At 37.9% G+C, this 23,252-nt stretch overlaps 1 pseudogene; it reads left to right on the top strand.

The window, feature by feature from the left end:
* The first annotated feature begins 21,175 nt into the window (after positions 1-21,175).
* On the top strand, positions 21,176-21,275 carry LOC138811472 (U6 spliceosomal RNA; annotated as a pseudogene).
* The last annotated feature ends 1,977 nt before the right edge of the window (positions 21,276-23,252 follow it).

The following is a 23,252-nucleotide window of genomic DNA, read 5'->3' as shown; positions in this document are numbered from 1 at the left end:
TATGACTTTAAGTTTCCCCAAAAGGAAGGACAAGGTCAATAGTAATCTTCCAAAGCAGAAAAAAATAATACCAAAATAATACAGTGCACTTACTTTTGCTGAGTTATTTAAGTTATGGCTTCTTGGCTGGACATATTCTCTTCTTTTAAAAATTGTCAAATATTAGCTTTATAATAAACTTCATTTAGTATTTCTTGGTTCAAAACAGAAGTCTTGATACAGTTGATGTCACTTGGCTTTATTTTTTTGCCAGTCATGGTGCCTGAACTCTGGGCCTGGGCACTGTCCCTAAGCTCTTCAGCTCAAGGCTAGTGTTCTACCACGTGAGACACAGCACCACATCCAGCTTTTTCTGCTCTTGTGGTGCTGAGGAATCGAACCCAGGGCCTCATGCATTCAAGGCAAGCACTCTACTCCTGAGCCACCTTCTCAGCCCAAATCACTTGGTTTTCTTACTATCTCAGTTCAAAGCAAACCCAGGCAGGAGAGTCTGTCAACCTCTCATCTCTAATTAACCACCAAAAAGTCCAGAAGTGGAGGTTTGGCTCAAGCAGTAAAGTACTAGCTTTGGGGGCAGGTGGATAGGAAAGACATCTCTTCAGGGACATGGTCCAGCCTCTGCGATCAAGCCCCAGAATCAGCACAAACTGAACTAACAACCAAACAAACAAACAAAAAAAAACAGGTATTTCTTTGGGACCCTCCTTAAAGGAGAACTGGTCTGAGAAGAGACTGCTTTTGCTGATTATACTCACTGAATCCTGCTTTTGTGGAATCCTTATTGCTATGGAGAACTCAGGACCAGACTAAAGGAATGGATAACTAAATCCTGCAACAAGAGAATCATCTCAGGAGTGAAATATCCATCCATAAAGCACTTTAAAATCTCCATGTCTTTTTTTCTTTGCAGTAGAACACTTTTAAAACAACGTTATTTCCTTTTGTTCTATGCTGGCCCTCAAATGGCACATTATTTCCTTTTGTAATATTCTCGACCAGAAGTTTACAAACAAGTTTTATATGAGTAAAATACACACTCGAAAAGTCAGGGACAGAGTTTACCTCAATCCTTGGATCCTTTTCTTGTACAGTAAAAAGGAAAGCACAAATTAACTTGAACTTTGTCATACCTTTACATTCAATTCCTCTCCTGGGATCAGTTTCCACCTTCAGTAATAGTTATTTCCCGTAACAATTTACGGTGCTGCTTGAGGTATAATGAATGTTTGCTGGCTTCATTGAAATAGCACAAGGACACCTTTGGTCATCATGTAGCAGTTTTTCAGAGACAACTTGGTAAAGAGAAAATATGAAATTTAAATTGCTTATAAATACATTATCCATGAGTACATTGAGTTCAAACATCATAAGTGCTCTGTAAATTAAGATGAATTTTAAATGGGAAGAAGGTTCTCAGATAATTTTTTTGTGAGTGTATGTGCTGTGCATTATTTTCCAAGTGTACAAGAGTTAACAATAAGAGAAACAATAGCAATAATAGGAGAAAGAGAAGTTCTGTGTTTAAGGGTTCAATACAATATAGAAGACTCTACAAATAAGACAACATTGAAACAATGAAGCCAAGTTCAGTATGTAGATTTACAGAAGTGATATAGAGAAAGCATTTCTCCTAAGTGGAACATGAAGTATGAGGCCATTCCCTTTCTAAATCACACTTCAAATCATGCAAATTTGTAAAAAGTAGAATAGAAGAATGATTCTGGTTCCATGCAAGTCAGATATAAGCGAATGGACTTAATGGAAAAAAGTCCATCTTGAAAGAGAAGGGATTATACTAGCAATGAACCGGAGGCAAAGATCATATTTCTTTTTATTTCCTATATATATATTTACATATAAAAATATATAATATATAAATAAATATAGGTTTATAAATATATAAATAAATATATATAAAATGTATATAAAATATATATATATAAATAAATATATATTTATATATTATTTCCTATATATATAGGAATGTATATATTGTTGGTTGTGGCACTTGAACCCTGGGCGCTGTCCCTCTGCTATTCAGGTCAAAGCTAGTGCTCTACCACTTGAACCCCAGTGCCACTTCCAATTTTCTTGTAGTTAATTAGAGAAAAGTGTCTCCAGGACTTTCCTACCCGGGCTGGCTTTGAACCTCAATCCTCAGATCTCACCACCACCCAGCTTAAGATCACATTTCTAACAGTGTACATTCAGCATATGTAATGTGTATGTTCATCTATCTTTATATGAATTTTTTAGTTAAAAATCTGGGCTACAGGTTAGACTTCACACTCACAAAAAATGTTTGTAGTTTAAAAGTTGATACTCCTGGAAAAATAAAACTTAAGAATGTAAAGGAGTCTGGGAAGAGCAGTCTTTGAGACACTATCTATAATTAACCAGCCAAAGCTGCATTGGAAGAGCAGTTCAAGTGATGGAATACCACTCATGAGCAAATTGTTGAATAAGAGCTTGAGGCTTTTGCATACATACATACAAGCATACGCCTACACACAGAGGCACTTATATGTGCACACATGAATACACAAATGAAACAACTCTCAGAATATGTAGAAAAGTTAGAAAGCAATAGAAAATATGTCCTGAGTAAAACTAGAATCAAGTGATAAATTTTAACACTAAAAAGTCCTCAAGTGAACTTTCTTCAAAGAAGTTTGAGACTATTACATAGGTAGGGGCCAGAGATAATAAGAAAGTCAAGTAATCATTATTAAAGGGATCGGATCCATGGAGGAATGAATCAGAGACCCCTGCATGTGCATCTGAAAATGTTCATATCCTGTGTCAAATGTTAGAACATCTTTCAAAATTGTACATAAACAGTCTGAGCATTCAATGGATAAGATCATCAGAGAAGTTCAGAATTGCTAGTGTGTTTCTAGATTAAATAAACCAACAAACAATGGCAGGGCAATTTGATACAAGCCTGGAATTCTAGCACTCAGACTAAGACAGGAGATTAGAGAGTGGAATTACATAGTGATACCTTCCCTGGACCAGATAGTATAATTTTGTCTCAATAAAACAAACCAAATTACAAGAAAGGAATACGGAGTTCGAAGTTTGGGCTAATTTTGTCATTATGTTTTGAGAAGTCAAGTTTCCTATTGAAATGCAACTGATATATAATCCTCAGTTGTATTTAAATGATCTCCTAATTACAGAACATTCTTAGATGTAAAATAGCTCATGATTCCCATCCAAAATTTGAAAAAGTAAGTAAGCGTCATTCTGTTGGATGCCAAAGAAATGATGAAGGTTTACAAAACTTAAGCCTGGAGAAATAGCACAGTTTGTCTAATGTAGGACTTTGTGGACCTTGCAAAATTAGAATTCAGATTCAAAATAAATAGTTTGTTTTTTTTTTGTAATTCTATATTTTATAGGATACTACAAAATTCTTTTTAAGTAGAGGTCTTAACTGACAAATTCACAAATGATTCTGGCATTCTATTTCCCTGGAATATTCTTTCAAGAGAGTTATAATTAGAACTTAGTTAATAGATAATTCCAACAGTTCATGTATAAAATGATAATGTGAATAATCTAGACAGAGTTGCCAACAAATGGATGATATTAATTTATAAATTTAGAAAAAGCATTTTTTGAGGATTTGGTATGACATGGTATGAAGAGAATAATTGTGTGACATCTTCCTTCTTCTACCTATATGTTACACAGGAAGCTATTTCCTTATGTGCCTCTGTATACAATGAGAAAAATGCTAGGTTTGGGTTTATTTTTATTTTATTTTTGTGGGAGGGGGTCGGGTCATGAGGCCTGAACTCTGGGCCTGGGTACTGTCCCTCAGCTCTCCAGCTCAAGGCTAGCGCTCTACCACTTGAGCCATAGTGCCACTTCTGGCTTTTTTTCTTTTTGCTAATGTGGTGCTGAGGAATTGAAACTAGGCCCTCATGCATGCAAGGCAAGCTCTCTACCACTGAGCCACCTTCTCAGCCCAATTTTTGTTTTTGTTTTATTGGTTTGACCTAGGGCTTGAAATCTGGGCCTGGACTCTGTCTCTGAGCTCAAGGCTCCTGCCCTACCACTTCAACCTCAGTGCCACTTGTGTCTAGCTTTTTCTGAGAAGTTTATTGGAGATAAGATTCTAAGGGACCTTCCTGCCTGGATGGGCTTTGAACCATAATCTTCTGATCTTAGTATCCTGAATATCTATGATAGTTAAAAAGTATAAATATAAATAATATTTGCAAGTGTTCTGAATACCACTGGGGGAAAATTGATGCAACTGAGTTTATTGTGGTGTTCTTTGCAGAATAAGGGCATCACAATACCAGAGGTGTAGCATTTTTTCACAGTAGAGATAAGCTATTCATGATGTGAATTAAGGGAATTTTAAGGTGCAACTAACAAGTTGGAAACTGTTGGGCTAGGATGACTTTATGGCATAAAGCTTGGGATTGCTTACTCTTGAAGAATTATTACAGATGCTTCATAGTTTTATCCTCTACCAGAATGTGGCTATTTTTCTGTTGACTTCTCAATCTGTAACACCCCATTGGAAACTGCATCTATTGCAGAATTATATAACGTGAAAACAAGTACTGTTTTGAATCTCTCAGGTATGGAATGTTTAGAATTTGAAAATGAGTAGTTATTAGTCATAGGAATTTTGAAGAACACATGTATTCTGTCCTAACAACTTATTTAATTTTAAAAGTTATGGGTTTCCATAGAATTAAACTGTTTTCGATTTTATGTGTGTGAAAGCGCTAAATTTATTTTTTCCAAAATATGCAAGTATATTGTGAAAATATTGTCTAGTTGGATAATATTCAAGTTGACGACCTTCTGATAAAGGGTAATTAAATCAAATTAGATGCCAAATAGAATTGATTTTTAAAATTTTACTACATAAAGAATATTAACTATACCAATACAGTGAAATTTTATTTTATGCAGCTTATTTTTTAAATTTAATTTTATTGTCAAAATGATGTACAGTCGGGTTTCAGTAATTGTAAGGTAGTGAATACATAACTTTTCAAACTTGTTACTCCCTCCCTCACTTTTCTCACAGTTTTCCTTCAGCTCAGTACCCCTCATAAGTTGTAATATATATTCCCAACATATTGTCTTGTGAGTATTGCTAATGCATTGGTTTGCCCTTTGTCATTTGTGTCACCATTGTGATGTTCCTTTTCCCTTCCCTAATAAAGGTAAATGTATACAAAATACACAGGGTACCAAAATCAAATACAGCAAGGGATAAACCAAAGGGGAAAAACCAAAGAAAATAGAAATCACATAATACATAAAAAACAACAACCGCAAATAAAAATCTCTGATTCCATATTTTGGAGTTCATTTTGCTCAGCATCAGCTTATGTGGTCATATATACGCATAACGAAGCCACTGGAAAATAATAGTTGCATGGACACTATATCATGAAAACAACATGTTAACAGTTTTTGATGGTAAAGGTGGAATTAGGATTGATGAATTCGCGATTCTGATAAAGGAATTTCAAAAGTTTTAAAATTATGACATGTAATATTTTAATTGTTCAAACTTTTTAACAACATAGCCTATTAAGAAAATTTAAAATTTCCTGGGAAAATAGGGTTTCATGCAAAGAAATCCATGGAGACTTAGTGGAGAGGGAGCAATGTGAGTGAAGATGGCTCATTTTCACACTAAACAAACAAACCTCAGAAACCTTGCTGTAAATCCTGTAGCTTCCCTTGAAAATTGTCCTTACCCAGGAAATATACTCTCACTTTGTGAAACAAGGTTATAGTGCAATTTAATTCAAATTTCTTTAAAAAAAAAGACATCAAAATTTGTGAATTGACCTTTAATTACCAAACAGTAATTCTCTGAAAAAGATAATTTGGGTCAAAATATTTAGAGAGAAAGTGTCCTCCACAATGAAAAAAGGTATTGGGTTTACACTTTTCTGTTTGTAATACTTTCCACAATGTCTTTGCACGTGAAGCACTGAAACACAGAAAAAAAAATCTGATTGGATACTTCAAACCAGTGATTTCACATTTCTAAGTGGCTCACAAATATAATATCCTTATTAACATGAGATAGCTTATTACATAAGCCAAAAAGTTTTGGGTTCAGAAAAAAATTGAGCACATGAAAAAGGTAAGAAATCAGTGTTCTTAGAAGCCCTAGCTAAGCAAATTGGCTTTAGCAGTGGAGGGAGCCCAAAACTTTTTGATATAGATTGTAATATTTTTGCTACCTAAAGTGATTTTACAGAGCCTATTTGGCTCACTACAATGCAGAACTGATTGAATGAAGACATGAAAATAAATCCCACATCCAAACGAGGCAACTTCAAAGAGTTTTAAAGGAGAAACCATGAAGATGTAGCAGTGGGGGAGGCCTTATAGTCCTTCAGCTTCACTAGACTTGAAGCCAAGAAGCTGTGATTAATTGGAAATCAGGCAAGAGCTAAGATGAGGACATAGAAGTAGGACATAGAAGCATTGTCCTTTGTAACAGACACTGTCATCCAAGGTATGGATGATTTAACTTTATTCTCTTCCATACATCTTGTTGAGCAAATGCAAGACTAAGAGAAAAATAATCTATTGAAATAATTTTGCAAAGAATAACTTCACTGTTCCTGATATGGTATCTAAGGAGAGTCTTAAGAGAGAAGATAAAAGTGGAGTAATCTGTGGTTTCCTCTAAGCATCTTGTTAGCAAAATATATCTTTGAGGTTAGAAGTGATTGAACCAAAAAGTGGTGGAGTACTTATGTTTGTGCGCACTTTAAACACAAGAAGACTTTCTTTTTTTTGGGGGGTGGGGGGGTTCCGGTCGTGGGACCTGAACTCTGGGCTTGGGTGCTGTCCCTCAGCTCTTCAGCTCAAAGCTAGCGCTCTACCACTTGAGCCACAGCGCCACTTCCGGCTTTTTTTCTTTTTGCTTATGTGGTGCTGAGGAATCAAACTCAGGGTCTCAGGCATACAAGGCAAGCGCTCCACCACTGAGACACCTTCCTAGCCCGACACAAGAAGACTTTCAAGGTAAAAGAAAAAAGAAAAACGGATATCCAAATATTTATGATCACAGTTTCTTGGACTGATTTTTTTGGAGACAAAGTTTTACATTAGAGTTTGTCCTGATTAACATCAATGTTGGGTTTTTATGGCAACCAAATGCAGGGGTGAAGTTTAATGGACTCCCTTGAACAAGTAAACAGCATGATAAAAAAATGGCAAATAATATTTAGTGAATTACTTTCACCAATTACTTTTACAGAACAAAGAAGGAAATATATAACTCAAAATCAACTGACTTAAAAGTATGAAGAAAGAGTAGTGAAGAGCGATGAAAGAAAACTTAGAGGATTGTTTTCTCTCCAGCGGAGTAATGGGTTCGTGATATTTTTCTCTTCCATTCTATCTTCACAAGCTATCAAGTGTGGCTCAGGACTGGAGTATCCAGTTCACTCAGAGAGAACTCACAGAAGGAAGATAACATTTGAAGCAGATATAGTTGGTTTATAACCTTAGACAATCTATTTAAATCTGTTCAAATTTCTCCCTTACCTCAAATGCCCTCTTTGAATAGTTTTGTTTGTTTTTCCCAAGACTGCCCTTCATTAACTGCTTAAAAATTTGAGAGGTCATATTCATACTTTCTAGAGATTGCTGTTTGGTTGTAATTTTTGTGTGTTTTTTTTCACTGAATTTCAAAAAGTTGTGCAAGTGTGTTACAATTAAATATGTCCATCTAATTGTCCAATGCTCATGGATCAGATTCACTCCTTCCATCATTGTCAACCAACTCCTTCTCCAAGATTTATTTCAGATTAACCACTTTCTTTATCACATGTGCACATTGATATTCTAGCTGTACTTGCCCCTTGTTCTATTTTTCATTCATTCTATGTATTTACTATTATTCCTCTCTGGTTTCAACTTCCTGATAGTCAACCTGTTAAACTGTCTGTTAAAAGTTTGAAAGGTTTATATACATTCCATGGAGTTTCAATCCTGCATATACTTGAACTTATGTCAGCTTATATTTCCATAATTCATTCATCTGCAATAATAATTTGAAAGACTGGAGGCGTGAAGCACCTAGACATGATTTAATTCTCATCCATTTGGAAGATTAATCTTTAGTCAACAAGAAAGTTTAAAAATGGTTTAGAATGTATTCCAAACTACCAATTTTTATAAATGGCTTTGTACAATGGTGTGTAATCATTTTATTTTACATGGGATAATATTTTCTTTTTTTTCTTTTTTTTGTATTTTTTTTTGGTCCAGTCGTGGGGCCTGAACTCTGGGCCTGGGCGCTGTCCCTCAGCTCTTCAGCTCAAGGCTAGCACTCTACCACTTGAGCCACAGCGCCACTTCTGGCTTTTTTTTTTTTTTTGCTTATGTGGTTCTGAGGAATCGAACCCAGGGCCTCATGCATGCAAGGCAAGCACTCTACCACTGGGCCACCTTCCCAGCCCCCAATGGGATAATATTTTCTACTACATTTAAGTTTTGAAAAAAGAAAATTAAAATGTACTATTATAGAGGAATATGATAAAAATAGAAGACAGATTTTATGTTTGTCATATCTCTGATGAGTACCCATATTCAAGACTTACTATGTTAGACAGATAGGGAAAACATAAAATAACATATTATAAGGCAACTATTTGTGACTTTTTAAAATGTACCTTATTAAATGATGAAATTTACTTTATTAGCTAACGTTTGGGTTTGAAATATGGGAGGCTGATATATTTAACAAATTTTGGAAGGCATCTAATGAACAACACAATTGGTGAGTGGCACTATTTCTACAGTTTAATGAATGGTTGAACCTGATTGGCATTAGTGCTGGGTAAACAAATCAACTCTATTGTAACTCTATTGCCACTAAGTATCATCTATTTGTCAAATGTTACTTTGGCAAATGTGAATTTTTTTTGGAAGGTCGTGGGGCTTGAACTCTAGGCTTGGGCACTGTCCCTGCGCTTTTGAGCTCAAGGCGAGCACTCTACCACTTGAGCCACAATGCCACTTCTGATATTCGGGTGGTTTATTGGAGATAAGAGTCTAACGGACTTTCCTGCCCGGGCTGGGTTTGAACCGTGATCCTCAGAACTCAGCCTCCTGAGTATTTAGGATTATATGCGTGAGCCACTAGCACCTGGTTTGCGAATTTGATTTTTCAAAGAGTATTTGAAAAAGAATACACTTGGGGCTAGGAAGATGGTTCAGTGGTAGAACGCTTGCCTTGCATGCCTGAGGCCCTGGGTTCGATTCCTCAGCACCACATAAGCAAAATGAAAAAAACAAGCCGGAAGTGGTGCTGTGGCTCAAGTGGTAGAGCTCTAGCCTTGAGCTGAAGAGCTGAGGGACAGAGCCCAGGCCCAGAGTTCAGGCCCCACAACCGGACCCCCCCCCCAAAAAAAAGAAATGTATAAAAAAAAGAAAAAAAAAAGAAAAAGAAAAGAAAACACTTTCAAGAGATTAAATATTTTGAGAATGACAACAGTTTTATACCACAGAACCAAGTTTTACTGAAGTACCAGTGTTTTTTTAATTGTGAAAATACTGTTCAGAGGGGTTAAAATTACATGGGCAAGGTAATGAGTACATTTCTTATCAAGCTTTGTTGCCTCCTCCTTTGTTTCCCCTTCCCATCCCTTGGCATCCTCCTCCTGCCCCCTTACCCGATCCTCCTCCCCCCCAGCACCAAAGTTGTAAAGTTTGTTTTTGACATGACAACTTGTACAACTCACAGTGTTATTAAGCACTAAGGATCTTCTCAATTAATGTTTTTTTCTGAATTACATTTGACTTCTAAGTCAAGTTTTCCTGGCCTTGATAGACCAATTGTGGATCTATCCTTCCAGGAGCTATTTTTCTGGCCCACTTATGCTGGACTGAAATCTTTCATTAATCATTAGGAGAGGGGTATTAAAAATAATCTTGTAGAGACACAGCAGAGACACAGGGGGCCGCTTTCAGAACATCAGGTACAGGTTTGCAGAACAGCAGATCGCCAGGAACAGAGAAACCTACCAGCCGGGAGTCTCCACGAGGATCCCACCCCCACCCCTCACTCTCCACCCGAGCAGAGAGGCTCCATCCCGCCAAAGCTGCTCGGCACCAGCAGCGCACCAAAGGGTCCTGTCTGCAGACCACCAGCCCGCCCGATCACGATCGCAACGACCTGGCGGGGTCACTGGGGCCCCAGAGGTACGGAGAAGAAGCTGCCTGAGCGTGGACACTCTTGACCCGACAGCTTCGACAGAGGCAGAGACAGAAAAGAATCACACAGAGCCACCACCGCCCAACCCAGCCCGGATTGCAACAACAACTGACGACCTACACCACACAGAAACAAAGAGCTCCAGGGTGAGTACCCCACAGGGGAAGTGTATCCCTCAAGGGAGACCAGAGCTGGAGGGAATCCCCAGACCCTGACCTAGACTCCCTACCCCTGCACCCGGACCACAGGACCCACTAAAACTGGGAACTGTTTGAGAGCTCCACCAGCCCTTGGAGCACACTCAGCTGGCCAGGCTAGAGCAAGAGCGCCCCTGGAAGGGAGCTTAAATGCCCAAGCCAGGAACAGCGCCCCTGGGTCAAGACTACCAACAGTAGAAGAAATTTGAACTGTGTCCCCCAGGCTGTATAACCTAGGTGGTATACACATCAGCACAGGCCCAGCGAGTGCGCTCCAGGCCTAACGAGTGCACTCCAGGCTGCATAACCTAGGTGGTATACACATCAGCACAGGCCTAACAAGCGTGCTCCAGGCTGGGGCCGGAACCAGGCCCGAGGATCTGGCGCCTGAACAACACAACCAACTCCTCCCAATTGAAGTAAAAAGCTGAGCATACGCCTCAACAGAGGGGAGAAAACCAGGAAACAACACTCCCCCAGGAAGCACGCCTGTGACAACAAAAGACCTGGAGGCCCAGGACAAGAGAAGCCCAAACCCCACCAAAACTCCACCCATATAACCTAGACTGGGAATTGGGCAACACAGGCTGCCAGCACCTGATAGTAAGCAGGAGCTCAGACTGTTAAGGTGGCTCAGCAATAGAGTGATAGTCTTGGATGTATGAGGCCCTGGATCTGATTCCTCAGCATCACAAAAGCAAAAAGGGTCAGAAGTGGTGCTGTGGCTCAAACGGTAGGGTGCCAGCCTTGAGCTGAAAAGCTGAGGGACAGCACCCAAACCTAGAGTTCAAGCCCACAACCAGCCCAAAACAAACAAAAACACATCAGGAGCCCATAGCAGACTCCAGCATTTGGGAGAGTGCATCCAGAGCATCTGTTCTTCACAAGAGCACCCGTAGGAGCAAACACAAGCAGTCTAGGCTGCTCAACCATTCGAAAGGTGGGAACTGCCAGCAATCTACCGCATAGAGCTGAGAATCCTAAGTAAGTCAGAATAGCAGCTGGAAATAGGCTCCCAACAGAACCCAGATCAGGCACAGACTCTCTCTACCAATACAGAACCAGCAACCAAGCAAAGACAGACACACCAAAACAAAATTGAAGAGCAGTCTCCTGAACCTCCATGCGAAAATCACAGAGAAAAATCACAAGGTTTACTACCACCCAGGACAGCAAGCTCACCTCAAAAGCCAGCAGCCACACAGGGGAGAGCCCCAGTGGGAGCAAAACAGGAATGGAAGACAAAGGCTACTTCCAAGGGTTGCTGGAGGCAATGACTCAAGAAATAAAGCGAGAAATTGATCAGAAATTGAAAGAGCACAAGGATGAACTATCCAAAGAGATACAGGGTATCAAACAAGAGATGCATGCAAAAGTAGAAGCTGCACAAACCTCAGTAAGAAGTGAGATAAACGCCAAATTAGAGGTAATGCATACCTCATTGAGAGGTGAGATCAGTACTCTGAGAACCAACATTGAATCCATAAAGGGATCCATTTCCTCCATGCAAACCACAATAGAAGCCACTGTCAACAGAGTGAATGAAATGGAAGGTAGAGTGTCAGATACAGAAGACAGAATACACCAACTGGACCAAAAAGTGACAGATATGGAAAAATCACTCAAATTAAAAGAAAGGGATATTCAAGAGCAAGCAGATAATGCTAAAAAATTTAACCTTCGCATAATTGGAGTGGACGAAGGTGAGGAATTCCAGAGCAAGGGAATGCAACACCTATTTAACAATATAATCAATGAAAATTTTCCCCACCTCAAAAACGACCATCTTAACTACATCACAAAAGCTTATCGAACACCCAACAAGCAAGACCCCAGGAGAAACACTTCTAGACACATTATAGTAAAAATGATAGATCTGAATAATAAGGAAACAATCCTGCATGCAGCAAAAATGAAGAAGAAGCTATACTACAATGGGAAAAAAATAAGAATTACTGCAGATCTCTCCACACAAACAATGAATGCAAGAAAAGCCTGGGAAAGCACCATATGAGCCCTGAGAGCCAATAACTGCCAACCCAGACTGATCTACCCGGCAAAGCTAGCATTCATATTTGACGGAGAACTGAAAACTTTTAATAGCAAAGAAAAACTAAATGAATACATAAACATTAAGCCAGCATTACAAAGAATTCTAAGAGGGGGCACACAATCTGAAGAAAGCAGCCAGGAACTGGGGCCTGCCCCAAACAGGCGTTACTCAAAGTCTAACTGAGCAAGCACAGGAGGAAAGGAAAAAAGAAAAACTTAGGAAAACGGAATGGCAGGGACAACAATGCATCTCTCTATACTTTCTCTTAATATAAATGGGCTGAATTCGCCAATTAAAAGAAAACGAAATGAGGACTGGATCAGAAAACAAGACCCATCCATCTGTTGCCTTCAGGAGACCCACCTCTCAGCCAAACATACAAACAAACTCAGAGTGAAGGGGTGGAAAAGGATCTACCAATCAAACGCCCCCAGTAAGAAAGCAGGTGTAGCTATCCTGATATCTGACAAAATAAACTTTTCATTAAAATCAGTACAGAAAGACAAGATGGACACTACATATTAATAAAGGGAACAATCCAAGAGGAGGATATAACCATCATCAACTTATATGCCCCAAATATTGGTGCACCCAGATATGTAAAACAAATGCTCTCAAACTTACAGAATAAAATAGATCCCAATACGATAATACTACGAGACTTTAACACACCACTCTCACCAAAGGACAGGTCTACCAACCAGAGGATTGGCAAAGAAGCTACCGAATTAAGAGAGGCCATACTTCAAGCGGAATTAACTGACATCTACCGAGTATTTCACCCTAAAACAACACAGTACACATTCTTCTCAGCAGCTCACGGAACTTTCTCCAAAATAGACCATATCATAGTTCATGCAAGAAACTTAAGCAAATACAAAGGGATCGACATAATCCCCTGTATCCTATCTGACCACAGTGGAATCAAGCTAGCTCTCAATAACAAAGCATACCGCAGAAATTTCTCCAATACATGGAAATTGAACAGCACACTCCTCAACAATGCCTGGATAACAGACGAGATCACAGAAGAAATAAAGCATTTCCTACAACTCAATGAAAATGAAAACACCTCACAAAGAAACTTGTGGGACACAGCAAAAGCAGTCCTGAGGGGCAAATTTATTGCCCTCAGTGCCCACATCAAGAAAATGGAGACAGACCAAGTAAATAATCTCATGTTGCAATTAAAACAGCTAGAAAAACAGGAAAAAATGGGACCTAAAGCTACTAGAAGAAGCCAGATAACCAAATTAAAAGCAGAGATTAACCAATTAGAAAATCAGAAAACCATAACCAAAATAAACAAAACAAAAAGCTGGTTCTTTGAAAAAATAAACAAAATTGATGGCCCATTGGCTAGATTAATTAAAAAAAGAAGAGAGGAAACCCATATTAATAGGATTAGGGATGGCACGGGAAAGATCACAACACGTACCCAAGATATCCAAACAATTCTAACAGACTACTTTCAAAAGCTATACTCTCTAAAGGAAGAAAATCGGGCAGAAATGGATGCATTTTTAGAGAAATACAAGTTGCCCAAACTGAGCAAAGAAGAAGTTAACCAATTAAATAAGCCAATATCCTATAATGAGATACAGGAAGCTATCAAAAGTCTTCCAACAAAAAAAAGCCCAGGACCAGATGGATTCACAGCAGAATTCTATAAGACCTTTAAACAAGAACTAATACCCATACTCCTCAAGCTCTTCAGAGAAACAGAGAAGGAAGGAGCTATCCCAAACTCATTCTACGAAGCCAATATCACACTCATCCCCAAACCAGGCAAAGACCCAACCAAAAAGGAGAATTACAGGCCAATCTCCTTGATGAACACAGATGCAAAGATCCTTAACAAGATTCTAGCTAACAGAATCCAGAAACACATAAAAAAAATAATTCACTATGACCAGGTAAGCTTCATCCCAGAGACACAGGGATGGTTTAACATAGGTAAGTCAATAAATGTAATCCAACATATCAACAGAGCCAAGGTCAAGAATCACATGATTATCGCTACAGATGCAGAAAAGGCCTTTGACAAAATTCAACATTAATTCATGGTAAAAGCTCTGGAGAAAATAGGAATAGAAGCAACATTTCTAAAAATAATAAAGCCATTTATGACAGACCAATAGCCAATATTATACTTAATTGGGAAAAGCTACAACCAATTCTCCTAAAATCAGGAACAAGGCAAGGATGCCCACTGTCTCCACTCCTCTTCAATATAGTCCTAGAACCCTTACCCAGGGCAATAAGGCAAGAAAAAGACATTAAAGGGATCCGCATAGGGAAAGAAGAAGTTAAACTATCCCTTTTTGCAGACGACATGATACTATACCTCCACGATCCCAAAAACTCCATCCCCAAACTCTTAGAAATCATAAATCACTTCGGCAAAATAGCAGGATACAAAATAAACCCACAAAAATCAGTTGCCTTCCTATACACTGATAATGTACAGGAAGAGAGGGAAATAAAGGGAGCAACCCCATTCACAATAACCTCCCAAAAAATATAATATTTAGGAATTAACCTAACCAAAGATGTAAAAGAACTATTTAATGAGAACTATAAAAAGTTAAAGAAAGAAATTTCAGAAGACACTAGGAAATGGAAAGACCTCCCATGCTCCTTAATATAGTAAAGATGGCAATACTTCCAAAACTAATATACAAATTCAACGCAATTCCTATTAAAATCCCAATGACGTACATCACTGAAATACAGAAAACAGTCCAAAAATTCATATGGAACAACAAAAGACCTAGAATAGCCAAAACAATTCTAGGGCATAAAGACAATATGGGAGGGCTATCCATGCCGAACTTCAAACTCTACTACAGAGCTATAATAACAAAGACAGCATGGTACTGGCACAAAAACAGACCTGAAGACCAATGGAACAGAATAGAAGATCCAGAAATAAATCCACAGGCCTACAGCCAGCTGATATTCGACAAAGGAGCCAAAGACATACAATGGGAGAAACACAGCCTCTTCAACCGCTGGTGCTGGGAAAACTGGGCAGCCACATGCAGAAAACTTAAAGTGGACCCCAGCCTATCACCATGCACCAACATCAACTCAAAATGGATTAAAGACCTTAACATTAAACCTGAATCTCTGAAACTACTGCAGGACAGAGTAGGAGAGACACTTGAACTAATAGGCACACCAAGGAACTTCCTGAACAGAGTCCCAGGGTCACAACAAATTGGAGAGAAACTCGACAAATGGGACTACCTTAAAATAAAAAGCTTCTGCACAGATAAAGCTATCGCAACCAAGCTAGAAAGACAACCAACTAATTGGGAAAAAATATTTACCAGCAATATATCAGACAAGGGGTTAACATCCTGTATATACAGGGAACTCAAGAAACTAATTCCTCCCAAACCCAACAAACCAATTACTAAATGGGCAAGGGAACTAAAGAGGGACTTCTCAAATGAAGAAATAAAAATGGCAAAGAAACACATGAGGAAATGTTCATCATCCCTGGTGGTGAAGGAAATGCAAATAAAGACAACCCTGAGATACCACCTTACCCCAGTCAGAATGTCCCACATCCACAAATCAGCCAACGACAAATGCTGGAGGGGATGTGGAGAACGAGGAACGCTATTACACTGCTGGTGGGAATGTACACTCATACAACCACTTTGGAAAGCAGTCTGGAGGGTCCTTAGAAAGCTAAAGATTGACCTCCCTTACGACCCAGTCATACCACTTCTAGGCATCTACCCTGAACAACAGGAACCAATATACAAGGACACGTGCACCTCCATGTTTATTGCAGCACTGTTCACAATAGCTAGGATATGGAAACAACCTAGATGCCCCACCACAGATGAATGGATCCAAAAATTGTGGTATCTATACACAATGGAATATTATGCAGCCATTAGAAACGACAAAATAATGGCATTTGCAGGGAAATGGATGGAGCTAGAAGGAATCAATGTGAGCGAGGTAAGCCACGAACGAAGAGACAAACAGTACATGGTCTCCCTGATAAGTGGATGATGAATCCAAAATGTTAGGTGATATGACAAAACTAACAGGACTTAAGAAACAAAGAACTCCCACTCATCTGGTTGAACCACTACTAAATATCCCCATGCTGCTGATCACATATATGGTATATAACATATGAGCACCGTTATATATTACAGACTGTGATAGACAATTTGCTCCAGGAAAGTTAGAATGAACTTGTGACTTTAAATGTGCATCATTATTCCACAATACTGTGAATTTCCGGAAATTAAGTAATCACTAAATCACAATCAAAAAAAAAAAAAAAGAACCTTGGGGAAGGGAGGGAGGGAGGGGATGGTAGGGGGAAAACAATGGAGGGGGTAACAATGTTCAAGAGGAAGTGGAAGTGTACTCATTACCTCACTCATGTAACTGTAACCCTCTGTATAGTATCTTTACAATAAAAAATTAAAAAAAATAATCTTGTGACACTTTGTGATTTTGTTCACTCATATGGGATAGTCATCTGTAAATTGAAAGTTTGAATTGCAGTACTTTCTCTTAGATTTTGTGATCTCATCCATCATTTTAAGTTGACTTACATTTCACTATTGCTTACTGCTAATTCCTGTTTCTCAAGGAATTGGGGCCCTGAAATATTATAGGAAATGAGAAATTGACATGACTCTTCAATTACTTTCTGTTGGCATGTTGCCTGGGCCTAGTTGAGAAGTCTTGACCCTGTTATCTGATGATGCAGGTAACTGGGACATAGGATCTTAGGACCCATACATCTTGCAGAAGAATAATATCTTTTATACATCATATCAGAAAAATTTGGGTATAATCAATATGAATGCTTCAGAAATGTGGAGAAAAATATTTTGGAACCTGTGAGTTAAAACAATAAACAGAGCAGCAGATTAAAATCCCTTATAGATTAGAGGAAAACATTTTTTTTTAACCATGTGAATTCAGAACAACAAGAACACTTAGAAGGTATAGCAAGTTTATAGTGAAGACATTACATTGATACTTTTTATATTCTAGTATGTATTCTAAACCTAATTATTTATATTCCAATTCTCTTTATTGGAATAAATAATTATCAATTTATTTGTCAAATTATCAATTAATTCTACTGAGTTTCACTGTGTGAAATAAGAAATCAGCACATATAAATATAAAATATATAACTATATGTAATATAATAAAAAGGGCACATGTTTTGCATTGTTCTGTTGTGGTTAGGATATCAAAGAAAACTCTGTTTTAAAGTATGATTGCATTATCTGTACCTCAGTGTTAGGTAGAGTTAGACCTAAAGCTTTACCATTTGTAGATTTACAGCCTGGAGGCAAGAGGAAACACTGTGATTAAAACATTACCAATTTAAGGCCTAATAATGAGGAGAAACATGGACTTCTCCTGGAGCTATGGAAATATTTGGTGATAGAAAGGCAGTAGTGTAAGTTCCTGCCTGGTTGGAAGGTAGACAGGCCACACATCAGGAAATCATGCATATGAAGAATTTTTTTTAATTTAATTTTATTTTATTTGTGAACATACTGTACAGAAGAGTTACAATTACATGGGCATGATAATGCGTACATTTCTTACCAAGCATTGCAGCCTCCTCCTTTGTTTACCCTTCACATACCTTCCCAGCCTCCCCCCTCCCCCCCAATCCCAATCCCAATCCTTCTCCTTCCCTCCCTTCCCTCCCCCCCCCCCCCCGCATCGACTTTGTAAAGCTCGTTTTGGACGTGACAACTTGTACTTCTCATTGTTGCAACAGGTCCACCTGTATCCTTAAACAACTGGATTTTCCCCATCTCCTCCACAAGTTATACTGACATCAAATATAGTGAAAGCAGGGGTTATACTGTGGGGGAGGGACATACAAAGCAATCAAGAGATAATCTTATAAATGCATTAGAAACACATGCATAAAAGAAAAAAAACATTAAAATATATATCTAAGGGTTCATTTTCCTGACATCACATTATCTGACCTTTTCCACGTGACTCATACATCTACTAGATATTACAAACAAGGGAAACCATGGGAGCTATGTTTCTTTGGGCCTGGCTTACTTCACTTAATATAATTTTTTCCAAGTTTTTCCATTTCCTAAAAATTGGGGCAATGTCATTCTTTCTGATGGAGGCATAGAATTCCATTGTGTATATATACCACATTTTCTTGATCCATTCATCTACTGAGGGGCATCTGGGTTGGTTCCATATCTTAGCTATGGTAAATAATGTTGCAATAAACATAGTTGTGCTGGTAGCTTTAGTGTGGTCTTGTTTGTAAACATTTGGGTAAATGCCCAAAAGTGGGATTGCTGGGTCATAGGGGAGTTCTATGTGAAGTCTTTTGAGCAACCTCCATACTGCTTTCCAAAGTGGTTGAACAAGTTTACATTCCCACCAACAATGAAGTAAGGTTCCTTTCTGTCCCCATCCCCTCCAGCATCTGTTGCTGTTAGAGTTCTTGATTTTTGCCGTTCTCACTGGAGTGAGGTGATATCTCAATGTTGTTTTGATTTGCATTTCTTTTATGGCTAGGGATGTTGAACATTTCTTCATGTGTCTATTGGCCATCCTTCTTTCTTCTTCAGAGAAGTTTCTCTTTAAGTCTTTCGCCCACTTATTTATTGGGCAGTTGTTTCTTTGAGGATTTCTTATTGGGGGGTTTAATTTTTTGAGTTCCAAGTATATTTTAGATATGAGACCCTTGTCCGTTGGATGGCTAGTAAAGATGTTCTCCCAATCGGTGGGCTTTCTATTGATCTTGCTAGCTATGTCATTTGCCCTGCAGAAGCTCTGCAGCTTTATGCAATCCCATTTGTCCAACCTTTCTTTGATTTGTTGTGTTTCCGGGTCTCTATTCAGAAAATTTCGGCCTGAGCCAAGGAGACCTAGGGTTTCTCCTATTCCATCCTGTAATGTTTTCAGAGTGTCTGCTTTGAGTTCAAGGTCTTTGATCCATTTGGAGTTGATTCTGGTGCAGGGTGATATATAAGGATCTAGCTTAAGTTTTCTACATGTAGTTACCCAATTTTGCCAGCACCATTTACTGAAGAGGTTGTCTTTCTTCCATTCTATTGTTTTAGCTCCCTTATCGAAGATTAGATGGCTATAGGTCTGTAGGTTCATTTCTGTGTTTTCAATTCTATTCCATTGGTCCTGAGGTCTGTTCTTATGCCAATACCAAGCTGTTTTGATTACTATGGCTTTATAGTAGAGTTTGAAGTTTGGTATTGATATTCCTCCAGCAGTGTTCTTTCCGTTGAGGAGCGTTTTTGCTATTCGGGTCTTTTATTGTTCCATATGAATTTTTGGATTGCCTCTTCTATTTCCTTGAAGATTGAGGTTGGAATTTTGATAGGTATTGCGTTGAATATGTAGATAGCCTTGGGAAGTATTGCCATTTTCACGATGTTAATCTTTCCAATCCAGGAGCATGGGAGGTTTTGCCATTTTTTAAGTTCTGTGTTGATTTCCTTTTTCAAGATTTTAAAGTTTTCATCATAGAGGTCCTTCACTTCTTTAGTTAAGTTAATTCCTAGGTATTTTATTTTTTGTGGTGCTATTACAAATGGAGTTGCTTTCCTAATTTCAGCCACACTTTTCTCATTGTTGGCATACAGAAAAGCCATTGATTTTTGGGGGTTAATTTTATAACCTGCTATTTTGCCAAAGTTTTGAATCAGCTTGAGTAATTTGGGAGTGGAGTCTATGGGATTCTTTAAATACAAGATCATGTCATCTGCAAAGAGGGAGAGTTTTATTTCTTCTTTCCCTCTTTGGATCCCCTTTATGTCTGCATCTTTTCTTATTGCTGTAGCTAGGCATTCTAATACTAGATTGAAGAGAAGTGGAGAGAGTGGGCATCCTTGTCTTGTTCCTGAGTTAAGAGGAAATGGCTTTAGTTTTTCACCATTGAGTATAATGCTGGCTGTAGGTTTGTCATATACAGCCTTTATTGTATTGAGCAATGTTCCATGTATTCTTAGTTTTTCCAAAACCTTCATCATAAAGGGGTGTTGGATCTTGTCAAATGCTTTATATGAAGAAATTTTCACGTTGGCGTTAGCTACTTTTGAAATGGTAGGTATAATAAACACTTACATTTTGATAAAATACCTTCTAGTCTGACCAGTTCTGTCCGAACTGTTCATCTCTCTATGATCCCTTGTAACTAAGATTAGTTTTGTTCTAGTAAGACAAACTATGCTGTCAGGGTAGGATATTTTGGTTGGTCTGTTCCTACGTGGAAGAAGGATAAAAGGTAGACATTTGTGCCAGTAAGACCTCATTTGGGAAAATTTCAGCTGCAGAAGTTTAGAAGTAGTTCTTAAGCAAGGCTTACTTTGAATCTATTAACTCCACAAAGCTAACTCATTTACGTAAATAAGTACTCGAAAAAGTCATCACCTTAGGACCTAGCTGTAAGTGCTTCAAAGTATGATCAAATCTAAAATGAAAAAAGACTTAAAATTGTCATTGACAAAAAATGCAAATGTGAGCAATCGACCAAACAATATAATTTTTTTCCCACTATACACATTATTTTAGGGAAATAAGATCAATAGTATTGTTAGGAACAATAAGGTTTCCTTGCTACAAATAGGCACCCAAGGATATAAGCCTATATAAAGATTGCATCATTAACTACTTAAATTTAGAGGATACTACATGCTTCAGCAGCACGTATACTCAAATTACAACAATACAGAGATTAACATGACACTTGCACAAGGATAATATGAAAATTTGTGAAGTATTCCATATTTTTCATTCTTCAGTTGCAGAAATGAAAAACAGTTATTAAAAAGTTGATTACAAAATTACAAGTGTAACAATATTTGCAAGTGTTAGAATTAAACATTAGTTTGACATCAGTGTATTAAATCTTCACCTTAGAAAGGCCTCTACATAGAATAACCTTTACAAAACTTTTGAAATTAGTTAACATTGTCATTTTATCCAAAAAAATATACTACTATAAGAACCTAGAAAAAGGGGCTGGGGAGGTGGCTCAGTGGTAGAGCGCTTGCCTTGCATGCTTGAGGCCCTGGGTTCGATTCCTCAGCACCACATAAGCAAAAAGAAAAAAGTCGGAAGTGGTGCTATGGCTCAAGTGGTAGAGCGCTAGCCTTGAGCTGAAGAGCTGAGTGACAGCGTCCAGGCCCAGAGTTCAGGCCCACGACTGGACCAAAAAAAAAAAAAAAAAAAAAAAAAGAACCTAAAAAAAAATAATCTTAAATTTTCTATATGGAATACAATCTGAAAGGACACATTTATTAATGAATATATATATATTATAAAACAATGTTGAATGCAAAGTATATCTAGGAAACAATGAAATAGATTATGGATATTATGCAAACACAGAATATAGAATATTTTAAAATATACTTTTTTCAGACAAGAAGCAGAAATATCTTTAGTTTCTGTACTACTCATTTCAACAGATAAGATAAAATTATTTCTGATTAAAAAATCACAAACTCTGCAGAAATCATTGTAGATGTACACAAACAACTCAAATACATTTGACATCAAAGTCAGGCAATTCACTTGGAAAAATTCCACGGAATTTTTACAGTAAGATATTGCTGTTATTTGAATTCTGAAAATATTTTATATGGACACAAAGAGTGGACTGGCATTTTGATGTTTAAGAAACGTAACTGATATCTTAGCTATGCTAAATAATGCTGCAATAAACATAGTTGTTTTGGTAGCTTTTGTATGGTCTTGTTTGATGCCCTTAAGTAGATGAATGGATTAAGAAAATAGAATTCTATGGAATGGAATTTTATTCCTCCCTCAGAAAGAATGTCATTGCCCCACTTGTTACAAAATGGAAAGACTTGGAAAAAATTATATTGAAGTAAGCCAGGCCCAAAGAAACATACATCCCATGGTTTCCCTTATTTGTAACTAGTATATGTCTCAGACAAGCAGAAATGGTCAGATAAGTTGATGTTAGGTGAAATGAACACCAAGATAAGGATTCAAATGTTTTTTTCTTTCTTGTGATTGTTTCTAACATATTTATAAGATGATTTCTTTGTTGCTTTGTATGTCCCTCCCCCACCGTATAACCCCTGCTTTCATTGTATTTGATGTTGGTATGATTTGTGGAGGGGAAGGGAAAAAACAAATTGTTTAAATAGGGACACAGGTTGACCCATTGCAACAATGAGATGTACAAGACGTCATGTAGAAAAACAAACTTTTCGACTTTGGCCGGGAAGGAGGAGTAATGAGGGGGGAGGGGAGTGGGGGGAGATGAGAAGGTATGGGAAGGGGAAATAAAGGAGGAGGCAACAATGCTTGATAAGAAATGTATTCATTACCTTGCCCATGTAATTTTAACCCCTCTGTATGGTGTTTTCACAATAAAATAATAAAACTCAAAAAAAAAAAAAAAAGAAAAGAAAAAGAAAAAAAAGAGAAAAGAAAAGAAACTTAACCAAACCATTACAACTAAATAGAACAATTTGTACAGCCTTCCACAACTTCAAAGAGGTAGTGATACATACTTATCCTTTTGGTAATATCAAAGGCAGTTTCTTCCAAGTTGTTCTTCAGACCTGGTTTGATATAATGGTTCAACAGAAGGAGATCCAGTGTATCTTTGCTATCTATATTCCCAGCAGCAAGATGCAAGGGAGTCAAGAGGCATTTAGTTTGGGCATTGGTAACTGCATCATGATGAAGTAAGAAAGACGCCACACTGGTATTATTTCACGAGTAAGCACTG

This window comes from Dipodomys merriami, unplaced genomic scaffold (assembly GCF_024711535.1).
Source record: "Dipodomys merriami isolate MVZ:Mamm:240054 unplaced genomic scaffold, mDipMer1.0.p SCAF_53, whole genome shotgun sequence".
Taxonomy (NCBI): Eukaryota; Metazoa; Chordata; class Mammalia; order Rodentia; family Heteromyidae; genus Dipodomys; species Dipodomys merriami.
This window is presented reverse-complemented; position numbering and strand designations above follow the sequence as displayed.